We start from the raw sequence: 18276 nt of genomic DNA on the forward strand, positions 1-18276 counted from the left end.
AACTGTGTTGATTGTAGTTCTTAAAACTCTTTTGATTTCAAAATGACACAGTTACTAAGAATTGACAGTCACTTAAAGAAATAAGAAAAGAGGAATTTCTCCTAGTGTAAAATGCCTATTTCCGTTACCAGTACTTGGATTAGCCAAGCATATTAATGACATACAACTTGCTTGAAATCCTGCTTTTTCTGTGTCAAATGTTACCTATTAGCTTATAGACATGAGGTATTTTGAGAAATCACCTGTCCCTTTAGCTGATTCTCCTTCCCAGGCATGCCTCCCACGTATTGGAGCTCCTCAGGCTTCTTCTGTCCTGGGCCCCTCTTGGCCCCAATAATGACTTAAATTGCCATCTATATGGTCCTCATTCCCAAATTCATTTTCTCCAACCCAGTCATTGCTCTCAAGCTTCAGTGTTTTAGATTCATCTTCCTTTCCTCAAACTTGCTCTGTCCCAAACTGAGCTAGTCATCTTCTTCTATGAACCTTCTCCTTTTTCTGTGTCCCTGTGTCTCTCATCCACCCCACTGACTAATCAAAAAGCTTTTTTTCTCTCCCTCTCCCTTATTCTTACTTCACATCTAAACAATAACTGAGTCATTAATTTCCTCCCAAACCTTTGCTTTTAAGTTAACAGCTTTATTGATATTATACACCACGTGCCATACAGTTCACCTATTTAAAGTATGCAACCATGTTTTTATAGTATATCGACAAAATTGTACGACCATAGCCACAATCAACTTTAGAACATTTTCATCAATTCAAAAAGAAACCTCATACCCATTAGCAGTCAATCCCTATTTCTCTTCAATATCCCCAGCGCTAGACAACCCCTATTCTACTTGCTGTCTCTATAAGTTTTCTAGACATTTTATAGAAATGGAATAACACAATATGCAGTTTTGTGACTGATTTCTTTCACATAGCACAATGTTTTCAAAGTTCATTCATGTTGTAGCATGTGTCAGTACTTCCTTCCTTTTTATTGCTGAATAATGTTCTATTGTGTGGGCATTTGATCCATTCATCAGTTGATGGACAGATGGACTGGCTCCACTTTCAGTTTTTCTAAATAACACTATTATAAACATTCCTGTACAACTTTGTGTTTCGATGTATGTTTTCATTTCTCTTGGGAACATATCTAGGAGTGAAATTCCTGGGTCATAGTATAAGTCTATTTTCAAGCTTTTGAGGAACTGCCAGACTGTTTTCCACAGTAGCTGCATCATGATGTGCTTCCACCAGTAACATACGAGGGTTTATTTTCTCTACATTCTCACCAACACTGGTGATTATCTTTTGTCTTATAGCCAGGCAAGGTGTGAGGTGGTTTCTCATTTTGCTTGTTTTTCTTTTTTCTGATGGTTAATGATATTGAGCATGTTTTCATCTACTTGTTGGTCATTTGTATATCTTCGCCATAGAAATGTATATTCAGATCGTTTGACCATTTTTAAATTGAGTTATCTGACTTTGTATTGTTAATTTTTGATAACAAAAATTTATAATATGTATGATTTCTAAATATTGTCTCCAATTCTGTGAGTTATTTTTTTACTTTCTTGATAGTAGCCTTTGAAGCATAAAAGTTTTTAATTTTGATTTGCATTCTAATTTATCTAATTTTTCTTTTGTTGTTTGTGCTTTTGGTGTCACACCTAAGAAAATCTTGCCTAATTTAAAGTCATGAAGATTTACTACATTTTTTCTTTGGTGAATTTTAGAATCTTAACTCTTCTGTTGAGACCTTGATCCATTTTGAGCTGATTTTTATGTACGACGTGACTCCTAAATAATTTTTAGATTTGTCTCCTTGTCACCAACTGAATGGCCAGTTCCATTATCTAAGCCAATGACATAGCTTGCATAGACAACCACATGAATCCTTTCATGGTTTCCTTTGCTTTCAGCCTCAGTCATTTTCATTCCACATTTTGAAATAAGTGGTCTTTCTAAAATACACTCTTAACTATGTCACTCTCCTTAAACAAGTATATTTTTAATGATGTAGACTATATCTCAGACTTTAGCCTTAGAGACACAAAATTGAAGAGAAGAATTTTCTGACCAAATAGCCTCATATATCTGGCAGTTTGTTGTGTGCCTCCCTAACCAATCTATTTTAAATCTGGATGTGTGAATATTCTCCAAGATTTCAGAGTAACAAAGTGAAATTCCTCTCCCAAACTATAAGAAAGGTGAAAATAACTTTATTTTGTTTTTTCTCTCCTGTATTTTGTTATTGCTGCTTTTGTTTCTGACTAATGCATATATCAAGAAGTTATACGAAAAAATTCTTTTCAAAAAATGACAAGTGTACACACAACACACACACAGATACATAGGAATAAAGAATATAACAAACTTAGGATTTTTTTCTTTATATTCTTAGATGTCAAATTATAAAATAAAGGTTGTAAGTGAATAATGAGAGGTTTTTTTGCCTTTAGAGTCAAACAACATCAACTTTCTGTCCATGTGTCTAGTATTCGGTCTTGTACATACTGGACCATAAATAAATTGATTTATAAGTGAGTTAATAAAATTTGAGCCTGGTAAAATAATGTGATAAATTAGAATAAAATGTAGTGATTGAAAATACTAAATATAGTTGAATTTCTCAATTAAAGAATGGATATAAATTGAATCAATATATATAAATTAATATTAACTTAAAATTTGGAAGATAATTTTGCAAAGTCAGAAAAAATTACTGATCTTTAACTGTTATAGCTTGTTTCATGTGTCTTGAGCAGTGGATTAAAATATAATTTTAGTCTTTTGTTATATCCTGTCAGTGATTATACTACATAATCCTTGAGTAAACTGAAATATTCTATTTTCATAACACTTAAATCTTGGGTTTCCTCTAAAAAGTGCAGGATTTCTTTATGGCTTGCAGGACCTACATGATGACCTGATGTATAAAACATTCTTGCTATATTCATAGAGATGCAAGAAAGCTATGAAAGGGAAGAAAGAAAAAGACTTTAAAAATTTACTGGAACAAACATTGCATTATGAACAATATGCAGTTTTCTCTTGGGAACTTATCTGTGAAACAGAAGCCTGTTCATTATGCCCTGAATGCGGTGATGAAAACGTACAGGTTGTGGGACACATGACACACTCATGAATGGCCAGAGTGTTAGTGAGAGTTGACCCAGAATGATCTCATATATGACTCTGCCTTTTTCCAGAGAAAACCATGCAAAGCTTACAGCTGACATTTTACTTAATTCGTGTTTATGTGCATATTGCCCATTTATTACATATAAGTTACTTTATGAAACAACAGAAATGGAAGCACTCTCCAGATTAATGGTTATAGCTAGGGAATTCAAAGTCAGAGGTTTATGCTCAGGTTTGACAATGGCTTTTTGTGTAAGAGTAGGCAAGCTTCTTGACTTGAGCACTTAGGTTTACCATATATTGACTGTGTACTATATTAATTTTTATGTTTTCTAATTTTAGGAAAAAAGCTCATTCATTTAAGCAATCAACATTCACTGAGCACTTAGTATGTAAAAGACACAGACGCCTCAACCCCTCAATCTGGGGCATACATTCTAGAAAGTATATCTTAAGGCTTTAATATTCAAACATTTTGATGGAAGCAACCCAGTAATAGAATCCACTTGGAATCTTAATAATTCCAATTTGGGAGATCCCATAAATGGAATGATGGTTTGGCAGGAGCATCTCTGTAGTGGTTTCTGTGAGGTTTCTGAATTCTTCTAATGCATATATTAGATTATACAAAGCTGAGTTTGCAGCCCTTGAGACTTGAAGAGGTATAACTGGGTGTGGGAAATAACTCAGTCTAACCCTTCTTAACTCTGGAAATCTTGACATGCTCAATAAAATTGCTGGTCTTGCCTCTTAAGTGTTGTAGGGCAAATGACACAGGGCATGGTGTGGTGCTTACCGCTCAAACATGGCGTGATCTCAGACAAGTCCATCCGTCTCATGGTTTCTTATCTGTAAAATTGACATCATAATAATTATCTCACACGTTATAGTAAGGATTGCATAAAATAGCCACTATCATTTAGATGGTTCAAAAAACATTAGCTGCCTTGTACCTTTCTCTGATCAGAAACACTTCAAGATGCAATTGCAGCAAATAATTCTCTTAAATGGAAATAACATTATTTGGTCAACCTAGATTCTAGTCTAATATCTTATAGTTGAAAAAAATGTAGAGAACTAAATGTTAGAGAAATCTGAGCTGCAAGTCCTTGGTTCTTCTCTAGTATAATTTATGACGTTAGAAAGTAAGTCAGCATCTTTGGGCCTCATTTAAGCACCCAGGATAAGGAAAATCAATACTCTCTCAATGGTTTTTACATGGGTACAGGGTGAGACAAATGAATTGTGAAAATGGTTCAGGAAAAAAATGAGTTATTAATTTGCGAGGTATTCTTATACTCTCTTGGTCTGATCAAAAATTAGGAAAGGCAGAGAAGAGAGTGATGAATTGAATACATTCTGTACCCCAAGAATGAATTTGAAAATTCATATTATGGAGAAATTAGTTCAATATTTCCACCACCAATTTACACAGAAACAATGGTCACTTTAAACATAAAATCTCAGACTGGTCATGCATGTAACATCAGCCAGAGCCTTCAGCCTGAAACTCCCTGCGAGAATGACCAAACACTGCACCCTATTTCAAAGCTAAATAATAATATGAAAATAATTGTAATAAGTTATGAGACTTTTAGGGTACTGATTAATAATAGTAAAATAAGGATCAGATGAAATAATTAGAAAAGTCAGTCATTTATGTTTCCACCACACAAATGACATTTCAAATGAAACATTTAACTTAGGAAACCTCCCTTGTTAATCTAGGGTTTCCTTACATACAATTCAGAATTTTTAAAGTTAGCTGGTGCAATGTTTTCCACAACCAACTACTAAGAATATGTTCTTTTCTCCTTCTCCAGAAAAAGCACCCTGGAGGATTTGATTATACAGCTATTTCTGCAGGAATGAAAAGCAAACAGGCTTTGAGTGTGAAGTTCTGCTGGAGGCAGCAGCTGGCCTGAGGGGAGAGAGCAAGCCCCAGTCGGCACAGAGGGCTGGTGGAGAGACAGGCTTGCTCTCAATTTACAAGAGTGCATGTGCTCCACGTAATATTGAGGGGAAACAAACAAAATCAGAAGAAAAAATATTAAAAATCATTTCCAATCCTACAGGAAAAATAAAATTTAAAATTTTGTTGTGGGGCTGGCCTATTGGCCTAGTGGTTAAGTTTTCACACTCTGCTTCGCCGGCCTGGGATTCATGGGTTCAGATCCCAAGCATAGCTCTTGTCAAGCCATGTTGTGGTGGCATTCCACACAAAAAAGAGGAAGATTGGCAACAGATGTTAGCTCAAGGCCAATCTTTCTCAACAAAACAAACAAACAAACAAAAATTTTGTTGTATTTTGTTCTATTTTTATGTGTCTAAGTTCATAAAGAAAAAATTTTCTTAAAGTTTGAATCAATCTGTAAAAATAGTTTTATATGTATCATTTCCAATGTTACTGTGTACTATAAAGTATTTCCTCACATTATTAAATACTTATTAAAGATACATTTTTAACAACTGGATAATATTCATACAAAGATTGTTCCATAGTTTAGAGATCTCCCTATGGCAGGACATGTACATTCTTTTCAAGTGTTCAGCGTCATAGTTAGTATTAACATTTACACATATACATAAACCTGTGGCAGGTTTTCTGATCATTTCCATTGAATCGATTTATGTAAGTTGAATTGCTATATTAAGGCATGTGAACAATTTTAGTGCTTTTAACGTATACCATCAAATTCCAGTCCACCAAAGAAGCAGGCACATGTTCTCTTTGCAGCGTGATGGGAGAGCGTCCAACACTTCTCAGTATTGTTATCAGAAACTGATTTTAAAAAACTTATGAAACTAGAATCTCTCTTACTCTAAACCATTCTAGTGTTATTAGGTGTGAGAATACCATTTAGATTTTAAGGAAAGTCCAAACCTCTCCTTGGCTTAGTTTTGTTTGTTGGTGCCGTGGAGTGGATTCCGACTCCTAGCGCCCTGTGCACAGCTGAGCTCCATTCCCCTTCCAGGGCTCTCTCAGATGGGCTACACTGCTATTCATGGGGTTTTCATGGCTATGGTTTTCCGAAGTATATGGCCAGGACCTTCTTCCTAGTCTGTCCAGTCTGGAAGCTCCATTGACACCTGTCCATCGTGGATGACCCAGCTGGTATTTGAAATCCCAATGGCAGAGCTTTCAGCATCCCAGCCACATAAGGATGGGTGTTGTGGCTCCCTGACTAGGAAATGAACCTGGAATTCAGCAGTGAGAGCACCAGATCTTAACTGCTAGACCACTAGGGCTGTCTCCTCAATTCAGTAAAAAATTTTTCAAAAAAATGGCAAATAGGGGCCAGCCCCATGGCGGCTGAGTGGTTCAGTTCGCACGCTCTGTTTTGGCAGCCCAGGGTTTAGCCAGTTGGGATCCTGGGCGTGAACACGGCACCACTTGTCAAGCCATGCTGAGGCGGCATCCCACATGCCACAACTAGAAGGACCCACAACTAAAAAAGTATATATACAGCTATGCATCAGGGGGCTTTGGGGAGGAAAAATAAAAATAAAATCTTAAAAAATAATGGCAAATAGGTTCCATGATGGCCAATAATGTTAAATACACTATTAAGGAAAGTGTAGCAAATAACACAGGTATTCATAATTGTACCTTTTCATATACTCAAAGGCAAAATGTATTACCTATTTCATAATTCAAAAGAATGTAAGCAGAAAATCTTTAGTTTTTTGAAATACTTTAGTTTTATTATGAAAGAATAGGAGGAACATAAATTGATTTTAATTTGAACTACGTTTGCATGGAAATGTGTAAAAAGACATTTGAATAGATGCCATCTATAAAAATACATATAAATGATTTCAAAGTGGTCTAAAATTTTGCTGTTTCCCTCATAAAAAAAGAAGAGAATCATCAAAAACAGTCCCCCACCCCGGCTTTGTGTCCATCTGCTTATTTGGAGGACACGGTGAATACGCAGACCCACATAGGGCCGTTATGTCAGGGGTTCTACGCCTCAAGCTCCCTGTGCATCATGGCAGCACCTCTACTCTCGGTTCAAAAGGCAGCACGGAGAAACATCTGGGATGAAACACGACAGGATTTTGAATTTCCAGGCCCAGTTCTGCTCCAATTCACCTATGACATCGCACTTTTCCTTTCTGTGTGTCATTTTCTTTACTTATTCATAGAAGTCAAATATATAAATGCATTAATAACTTCCTTCCTTACAATTCCAGTGAATGAAAATGTCTTAAAGAAAATTGTTGAGATGTAGAAACAATGGGGAGAAAATGTTGAGAAAGCATATGGGCTCTGGAATCATATCGCCAGGCTCAGCTAGGGTCTACACAGTCCAGACATGATCTGGAACCAGCTTCTTTAAGCCTGCTTTCTCTGATGAAAATAGGGATAATAAAGATACATACTTCATAGGGTTGTGAGAATTAAGGGATATTCATCATATAACGTACTTAGTAAGCAGTCAATGAAAGTTATTATTTTTATCTTTTTTTAAAACAGGAAGATATCTTTATGAACTAACTGAACAATGACATCTAGTGACATGGTGTACACCTTAGATATTTTTGAATCACTAGTTCCTAGCACAGGACAAGCACAATGCTCTAAATTGTGGGATCAAATGAAGGCAAAGAGACGTCCACAGTGGCAGGCAAGAACCACCAAGAGGCAACTTCTGCCGGCATGAACTGATCGATCTCATTTTGTGAAACGTTAAGCCTGTCTACAACCTAGTCAACTAGTTGTCAGCAGTTGCCTTACCTATGGCTAAATCAGAAAATTAATCCCTAATATAAAATCAGGTAGTCCTGCATTGAATAAGCCTCATTTCTGAATAAACTATAGAAAGGAGTAAAATGGGTTTATAACTATCGCCATTTGCCCAGTTTCCATCATCCAAGTCAAAAACCAGGAACATATCTCAATCTCCTAAAACACAAAATTGACCATATCATCTTTCAGCTAAAATCACTTTAAGGGCTCTCTATTGTCTAGAAATTTTTTCAGCTTTATTGAAGCATAATTTATGTACAATAACCTGTGTATACCTAAAGTGTTCAATTTGATACATTTTGATATAAGTGTGCGTGCAAGGGACTATCCCCACAGTCAAGATAATGACCATGCCCATCACCATCAGAAGGAACTACCTCCACAGTCAAGATAATGACCATGCCCATCACCATCAGAAGGAGCTATCCCCACAGTCAAGATAATGACCATGCCCATCACCATCAGAAGGAGCTATCCCCACAGTCAAGATAATGACCATGCCCATCACCATCAGAAGGAACTACCTCCACAGTCAAGATAATGACCATGCCCATCACCATCAGAAGGAACTACCTCCACAGTCAAGATAATGACCATGCCCATCACCATCAGAAGGAGCTATCCCCACAGTCAAGATAATGACCATGCCCATCACCATCAGAAGGCTTTGGATCCTTCCCTTCCCCTGCCTCCCACTTCCCACCTGCCCCTCCATAGAAAACCGTGGATCTGCTTTCTGAAACTGTAGATTTGTTTTTCTACAATTTTGTGTGTATGGAATCATATAGGATGTCATAGTTTGCGTTTGGCTCGTTTCACTCAGCATAATTATTCTGAGACTCATTCAAGCTGTTGCGTGTTTGAATAGAGGATTCTGTTTGTTGCCAAGCAGTACTCAATTGTATAGAAACACCACTATGTGTTTATCCATTCAGCTGTTGATGGACATTTGGGCTGTTCCAACTTTTGGCTGATACAAATAAAGCATTTATCAACCTCCATGCACAAGTCTCTAAAAAGTTTGTTTAGACATAAAACTTTATGCTTTGGCCTCTGTCTGTATATTATCGTCTTTTACCTTTCTCTTCCTAGTACACTACAGTTGTGTAATTCACAACTTCTTTCCCTAACCTCTTGCCAGGCCAAACCTCTCTTCATTTGTCAAACTCAGATGTTCTTCTACCGTAGAAGCCTTTTGTTATGGCTTCACTTCTACCGTGTGCTCTTTCTGGGCAGACAGAGAGAGGGGCTCCCCTTCTCCATAGGCTTAACTCATCTTATAGGACCCCAATTTCCTCATCACATTTATTGAAATGATTTACTTCTATGTTCACTTCTCACATGAGATTATAAACTCTTACTTGTCAGGGTTGAGGCCTTTTTCATCTTAATTATTCAGGTTCTAGAAAATAAATGTTTAGTTGATTGGGTGTTATATATGCAATGAAGTACAATTATGTATTTAAACAGTATATGCACCCTAAGTCACTTTATAGATGACTCATTTGTCAAACTACAATATGTAATATTTTAAAGCACGCACCACGGGCTGAAATTCCAGCCTAATTTATGCATTTCACAGTCACAAGTGAAAACTACATTTTAAAATATGAGGATATTCCAGAATCCTGCAGGAATGTTTATATTCCTATTTATTCTAAGCGTTAACATTTGATAAAATTTTGTGATTCACGTGTGTCTCATGAAGTAGCATGAGTGTGCGTGGGCCAGCAAGCCACTTGGCTGCCTTTGCCATTCTGGATTGTGTATGTTACATTCTTTTACTTTTGAAGCTTATCTTCTTCAAAAGGAATATTAAGAAATTAAATTTTTGAAACATGCTAAAATTAAAACTCTTATTTGGTGATGGATGTTTTCTAAAACACTTTGTAGTTCAGCTACACAGATAACCATGCCGTGAACTTTTCCCACCTGCTCTTAAAAATGGCTCCACATCCTGGCCCCATCCCACCAGTGAACTAGACAAGCTCATAACTTTTGGCTGACGCAGATGAAGGATAGTCTTTAACTGAATTAGTGTTATTTGCACTGTAGAACTGGGCTGAACTAATATTTTTGTATTTTAATTTATACTCAATATGTTCACTCCAGATAAAAAGTTTTATAGCATATTTTTGTTTGTATTATCTTATTTAAATCTTTCCATCAGTACTTCATAACTTACCAGTTGAGGAAGCTGAGGTTTCATGAGGTTATAGAGTGTGTCCAGGGCTACAAATTGTGGACTCAAATGCTGATTTTCTGATTTGAACCCCATGCCCTTTGTACATGCCATTTGTCTTCCTGTCAATCCAGCCTTACTAAACCATTGGTCAAGTTGCCATGCATTTTTTCTCTAGAGATTCTGAAAATTTTTCATATTTCATTGTTCTGGGCTTTTGGCTGATATCTCATGGATGAAATTGAATTTCAGTTGCTTTGTGTAAAAAATAATGGCATTTAAAAGTAAAGATTATATAGTATGGTTGTTTAGCCCCCAAATCTTGTGATATCAGACTGACGTCATCCAAGCTAGGAGTGGTGGCGGAGGCAGAATCCAAGAGTGCACGAAATAGCAATCAAGAAAACCGTCACATCTCTCAAGCACTCACTGCTAATGGCATGCAGGATGTGGCCTAAAGATGCAAGGAGGAAATCCAGTGAATAATATTGTGCAAACAATATGAGATTTTTGTTTCTAAATCAAAAAACTAAGTTGCTTGCTTTCTTAACTTCCATCAATTGTAAATGTTTTACAGAGAGTTTCCAGGATGCTCAGAAAGGAAATTGGACCTGAACAATGGGTAGCCAGAGCATTTATCTCTCACGCCCAACATACTGATAAAAAGGAATTAACCAAACATTTTCTCTCTCAACTCATTCCTTTTTCAGTTGTTTTTCCCACATAGTGTTCTTTCCTTCTCAGCTAAATATCCAAGTTAGAAAAACTTCCTCTCTAAATCATATTATACAACACATACGTACTATTCTCCTCCACAAGTATTAACTTGCTTTCAGAGGTTTCTTATTCTTAAATCATGATAGTCATCAAGACTGTTTAAAGCTGTATGGAAGTTTTCATTGATTTTTTTTTCAATTTCCATGAGTGATCTGATAGTTCAGTCAGTATTGCCTGAATACTGGATGCCTTGAGCATCCACCCAGCTAAGCTGCCTCTGTGCATAAAAATTTCAACGCAGAAATCCATTCCGTTTCCTCCAGGTAAAGATCCTGGCCTGGACCTCCACTTGCACATGTGGTAGAGAAGCACCAGGGAAGCTAGAGATTGCCAATCTCATCCTTCAAGGGGTCAGAGAACGGGCAGAGGCAGGACTAGAAGGAGAAGAATCCCCAAGGGGGAAGAACTTTGCAGAGGTGGACTGAAGATCTAAAGATGTATCTGGAGGTTGTTGCTGATTCTGTGTGTAGGCCAGAGGCCGAAGCTGCTCGCAGGGCCAGGGAAACCAGCACAGCTTCTGGCAGTCACTGCAGCCAGGGCACAAAATTGGAGACGCGAGGGGTCTCAAACATGTGTTTGGCTTCTGCCTTAAAACATTTGCTGAAGTTTGAAGCAGGGATGGTGGCTGAACAGCAAAGTCGTAATAACTCTAGAGTGTAAAGTCTCACGATGCTTAGGAGAAAAAGTCCTTCCACGGGGGCACTCTAAGAATGGTAAGTGGGAGTAGAACTTCCTAGAGTGGTGGATTAAAAATGGAAATCTCCAATTGCTTTTTCCTCAGGGCTTTGCTGATATGGGCATAACGAGGTGCTTTGACTCTAGCACATGGACACTGTTGGGGAAGATTAAAAGCTAGCAGAGTCTTGGGTGTTGTACAGAGCTGGAAGCACAAAATTAGAGAATTGAGGGGCTTTCAATTTACAGCAGATATCCCCCTTAAGACATTTGCTATATTCTGAAGCTGTTCTGGAAGGAAGGCTATGGACCTAAGTAGAAAACCTCTGAGAGGCAAAGCAGAAACCCCTGAAGTTTTGAGGTACTGAGGAGACAAAGACATGCCAGCCTTTCAAATAAAAGTCCTCAAAAGCATGCCGATGGTGACAGGGACAAACCAAAGATCGATGAAATTTTACTAACACTTGACCCGAGCCTTGATCCAGCTAAATTCATGATTGGATTGAGATAACAAGCCCCCAATCTCTGACTAGCAGAGTAAAGTGTTAACACTCTCTGACAGAAGATAACATCATCTGAAACTTCTACATTTTTTTACACAATGTCTAGCATACAATTAAAATTTGCTGGGTAGATAAAGTGTATCAATTCTCCATTGTCACAATAATGTGACAAAACACAGAACTACTCAACTTTAAGGCCATACAACATTTACTTAGGCCACAATTCGAGAGTGAATGAGTTAGACTGACTTCAAATGGGAAGTTTTGGAGTCTCTCCTGACTGGAAGTTGGCCAAGTGTTGTCTGATTTGGCTGGAATAACCCAGAGGTTTGGCTTTGCTCCATGTGCCACATTTCTAGCAGGCTCATGCATCCTCATTCTCATGGCAAAGGCAGATGAGCACGATGGCAAGAAGAAACATACAGGCACTTTTTCAAGTCTCTGCTCAGCCATTTTGCTAAATAGACAAAGCAAGCCATTTGGCTAAGCCTAAACTCAGGTTGTGGAGCAAAACATCCTGCCTGGTGGGAGAGCACTGGAAACTTAGAAAGCAATGTGTGAGGAGAGAGGGAGAGGTGAAACCCAGGGTCATGAAAGCAATAAATCTAAATCAAGATACAAGACTACATGAAGAATAAATAGTAGCGGGAAAAACGTAAGAGCAGGCGCACAGATGATCCAACTATTGGATTATTATTTAAAGAATTTATAATTACTATGTTTAGTCCGTTCAATAAATAAAAGAAAGGATGTGCAAAATATAGAGTTGGAGATTTTCAACAAAGAATTGAAGCTTATAAAAAGTAATTGAATGGACACTCTAAAACTGAGAAACAAAATACATGATGTTACAAACTTACTAAGAACCCATTGGAATGGACTTAAAAGCAATTTGGACAGAGGAGAAATTAGTGAATTAAAGATAGTTAAATAGAAAATATAAGAATTCAGAGAAAGTGGAAAAAAGACTAGAACCTGAGACATGTGAATGTGTATATACTCCTACAGTGTTTCTGTCATGAGGTTGCTTTTTTCACAAACCAATGCCTCCGAATGCCTCGGCTTCATTTTTTTTTCTTTCTTTTTTGAGGAAGATTAACCCTGAGCTAACATCTGCTGCCAATCCTCCTCTTTTTGCTGAGGAAAACTGGCCCTGAGCTAACATCTGTGCCCATCTTCCTCTACTTTACATGTGGGACACCTACCACAGCGTGGCTTGCCAAGCAGTGCCATGTCCACACCCGGGATCTGGGCCACTGAAGCAGAACATGTGAACTTAACTCCTGCACCACTGGGCCGGCCCCTCAGCTTGACTTTTAAGGCCTGTTATTAAATATCCTGTAGTGCCCATTGGGCCTTATGCAGAGAGTATTTTCACTGTCTCTTTGAAACTTTTAAATCTTCTAAGTCTTACCCATCCCTCAAGAAATATCTCCAGTGAAACTCTCCCAAAGCGATCATTTCCCTCTGCCCTCTGCAGTCCTGCTGTGTTTTTGTAGCCAACCTTATAAATGTAGCATGCATGTTCTACCTGCTTAGCAGGACTGTCAAATACCAGAGGACAGGATTAAATCTAACGTTTCACTGGTGATCTTCTAGAAGTAACACTGTGGTATCCCTTATACCCATCAAAAGAGCAAGGATGGAGCGGGGCCTATGGGCCAGATGGAAACAGGGATGCAATCACCACTGGGTAGGGCTTCCCCATTTCTCCTTCTCTGGTGACAAAAACAATTTCCCATGCTATTCAGTGCTTCATCATAAGAGAGGGACAAACTTCTTTGCTTCAGGCCAAGACTTTCATTGGCTTCTTTGCATTAGCTGCTACCCCTGAACCAATCAGTAGTGGTTAATTACTGAGAATTCTCATGAGCACCACATGATTTTTATGTGGGAGGACCAACCTCCCACCACAAAAAAACCAAACAAACAGGGTACTGGTCTTAGAAAAAAATGTGAAATATTGGAAAAAGAATAAACTTGTCACTGCAGTATATAGTAAGCAATTTACTAGCTTAAAGAAATAACTTAGAAAAGACAAAGGAAGGAAATCACGAACATGGGATACATTTGATAAGAATATGGTTTGGACCAGTGGCCACGTGTCCTTGCAGTATGGAATTGCGATTGCTTGAGAGATACGTATGTACAAATCAGAAAAGTGGGTACAGTTCACTGTTCATTGTGATCTAAAGCTGGGAAGTGTTTCATAATACGAAAATTATATTTTGCAGTCTACCATTTAGTATTTTACTTTGTGCTCTGTTTTTAAAAAATTTGAATTAGAAGAAAAATTGGAAATATAAGAGGAAGATTAGGTTTAAAAGGATATCAGCCATGAATGGAGCATATGCAAAAATGCATGACTTTAAGTTGCATATATGCACTAAGCATGAGTTGAAAATACAACTGATCAGTCACACAATTGCTGTGTCCATTATCAGGCAAGCAAATAAATTGCTGAGGGGAAATACCACTATTCCTGATTCTAAATGAAAGAATTTTCCCAATGGTCTTCTTAAACATAAAGAATGAGATCAGTTCAAAAGACATTCCAATAGCATCATACTCTAAGTTAAAATTCAGTAAAAATCATTCTGTTCCCACTAGGGACAATACGAGGCTAGGACTGGATCATCTAAGGCAGTCCTTCTCATTGTGGGTGATTCTGACCCCGTATGGCAATGTCTGGTGACATTTTTTTCAGCTTTCTTTCTATGTAATTGACATGTAACATTATGTAAGTTTAAGGTGCAACATGTTGATTTGATACACTTATGTATTACAAAATGATCACCACCCTAGCATTAGCTAACACCTCCATCATGTCCCATAATTACTGTTTCTTTTTTGGGTGAGAACAGTTAAGATCCACACTCTTAGCAACTTTCAAATATATAACACAGTATTATTAACTATAATCACCATGCTGTACGTTAGATCTCCAGGACTTATTCATCTTAGAACTTGAAGTTTGTAGCCTTTGAACAACATCTCCCCATTTCCCCCACCTGCTAGACCCTGGCAACCACCACTCTACTCTCTGTTTCTATGAGTTTGGCTTTTTTAGATCCCACATGTAAGTGAGATCATACTGTATTTGTCATTCTCTGTCTGAGTTATTTTACTTAGCATAATGCCCTCAAGTTCCATCAACGTTGTCACAAATGGCAGGATTTCCTTCCTTCTAATGGCTGAATGGTATTCCATTGTACATCTTCTTTACCAGTTTGCCCATTGATGGTCACCAAGGTTGTTTCTATATCATGGTAATTGTGAATAATGCTGCACTGAACGTGGTGGTGCGGATATCTCTTTAATGTCCTGTTTTCATTTACTTTCGGTATATACCCAGAAGTGGAATAGCTGGATCATATGGTAGCTCTATTTTTAATTTTTTGGGAAACCACCATACTGTTTTTCAAGTGGCTGTGCCAATTCACACTCCCACCAAGTACACAAGGGTTCACTTTTTCCCACAAGCTTGCCTAGATTTATTGTCTCTTGCCTTTTTTTTACCTCTTTTTTTAAAATTGAGTTCATAATAGTTTACATCAATGCAAGATTTCAATTGTATATTATTTCTTGTCTGTCACCACATAAGTGCTCCCCTTCACCGCCTGTGCCTACCACCAACCCCGTTCCCCTGGTAACCACTGAGCTGTTTTCTTTGTCCATGTGTTTGTTTCTGTTCCACATATGAGTGAAATCATCTGGTGTTTGTCTTTCTCAGTCTGGCTTATTTCGCTCAGCATAATTCCCTCCAGGTCCTTTGGTCTTGTTGCAAGTGGGATGATTTTGTCTTTTTTATGGCTGAGTAGTATTCCATTTTGTAAACATACCACATCTTCTTCCAATCATCAGTCAATGGGCGCTTGGATTGTTTCCATGTCTTGGCTATTGTGAATAGTGCTACTGTGAACATAGGGTACATATGTTACTTTGGATTGTTGACTTCAAATTGTTTGGGTAGATACCCAGTAGTGGGATAGCTGGGTTGTATGGTAGTTCTATTTTTAGTTTTTTGAAGAATCCCCATACTGTTTTCCATAGTGGCTGCCCCAGTTTGCACTCCCACCAGCAGTGTAAGAGGGTTCCCTTTTCTCCACACCCTCTCCAACATTTGTTATTTTCAGTCTTAGTGATTATAGCCATTTTAACAAGCATAAGGTGGTATCTCAGTGTAGTTTAGGTTTGCGTTTCCCTGATGATTAGTGATGTTGAACATCTTTTCATGTGCCTATTGGCCATCTGTATATTTTATTTGGAAAAATGCCTGTTCGTATCCTCTGCCCATTTTTTGATCAAATGTTTGTTTGTTGTTTTTATTATTCAGTTGTGTGAATTTCTTATATATTATGGAGATTAATCCTTTGTCAGATATATGATTTGCAAATATTTTCTCCCAGTTGGTGAGTTCACTCTTTGTCTTGATCCTAGTTTCTTTTGCCTTGCAGAAGCCCTTTAGTTTGGTGAAGTCCTACTTGTTTATTTTTTTTATTTTGTTTCCCTCATCTGAGAAGACATGGTATTCAAAAAGATCCTTTTTAGTTTGATGTCAAAGAGTGTACTACCTATATTATCTTCCAGGAGTTTTATAGTTTCAGGACTTATCTTCAAGTCTTTGATCCATTTTCAGTTTATTTTTGTGTATGGCATGAGATAATGGCCTGCCTTCATTGTTTTGCATGTGGCTGTCCAGTTTTCCCAACACCATTTATTGAAGAGACTATCTTTCCTCCTTCGTAGGTTCTTGGCACCTTTGTGAAAGATTAGCTGTCTGTAGATGTGTGGTTTTATTTCTGGGGTTTCAGTTCTGTTCTACTGATCTGTGTGCCTGCTTTTGTATCAATACCATGCCATTTTGATCACTGTGGCTTTGTAGTACGTTTTGAAGTCAGGGATTACGATACCTCTGGCTTTGTTCTTTTTTCTCAGGATTGCCTTAACAATTTGGGGTCTTTGGTTGCCCCAAATGAATTTTGGGATTCTGAATGGGATTGCATTGAATCTGTAGATTGCTTTGGGTAGTATGGACATTTTAACTAAGCTTATCCTTCCAATACATATGCATGGAATCTCCTTCCATCTCTTTAAGTCATTATCAATTTCTCTCAGTAATGTCTTATAGTTTTCTTTGTGTAAGTCTTTCACCTCCTTGGTTAAAATTATTCATAGGTACTTTATGCTTTTAGTTGCAACTGTAAATGGAATTGTATTCTTGAGTTCTCTTTCTGTAAGTTCCTTGTTGGAGTATAGAAAAGCAACTGATTTTTGTAAGTTGATTTTGTACCCTGAAAATTTACTGTAGTTGTTAATTATTTCTAATAGTTTTCTGATGGATTCTTTGGGACTTTCCTATATATAACCTCATGTCATCGGCAAACAGTGAGAATTTCACTTCTTCACTCCCTATTTGGATTCTTTTCATTCCTTTCTCTTACCTAATTGCTCTGGCCAAAACCTCCAGTACTATGTTGAGTAAGAATGGTGAGAGTGGGCATCTTTGTCTTGTTCCTGTTCTCAGGGGGATGGTGTTCAGTTTTTGCCCATTGAGTATGATGTTGGCTGTGGGTTTTTCATATATGGCCTTTATTATGTTGAGGTAATTTCCTTCTATCCCCATTTTGTTCAGAGTTTTTATCATAAACAGTTGTTAGAGCTTATCAAATGCTCTCCCTACATCTACTGAGATGATCATGTGGTTTTTATTGCTCAATTTGTTGATGTGGTATATCATGTTGATTGATTTGCAGGTGGTGAACCATCCCTGTGTCCCTGGTATAAATGCCACTTGATCATGATATATGATGCTTTTGATGTATTGCTGAATTTGGGTTGCCAAAATTTTGTTGAGGATTTTTTGCATCTATGTTCATCAGTGATATTGGCCTGTAGTTTTCCTTTTTGGTGTTGTCCTTGTCAAGCTTTGGTATCAGAGTGATGCTGGCCTCATAGAATGTGTTAGGAAGTGTTCCATCCTCCCTAATTTTTTGGAATGGCTTGATAAGGATAGGTATTAAATCCTCTCTGAAAGTTTGGTAGAATCCCCAGGAAAGCTGTCTGGTCCTGGGGTTTTATTCTTTGGGATGCTTTTGATTGCTGTTTCAATCTCTTTCCTTGTGATTGGTCTATTCAGATTGTCTCTTTCTTCTTGATTCAGCTTTAGAAGGTTGTAAGAGTCTTAGAATTTATCCGTTTCCTCTGGATTATCCATTTTGTTGGCATATAGTTTTTCTTAGTATTCT

Source organism: Equus asinus, chromosome 29, assembly GCF_041296235.1.
Source record: "Equus asinus isolate D_3611 breed Donkey chromosome 29, EquAss-T2T_v2, whole genome shotgun sequence".
Lineage (NCBI taxonomy): Eukaryota > Metazoa > Chordata > Mammalia > Perissodactyla > Equidae > Equus > Equus asinus.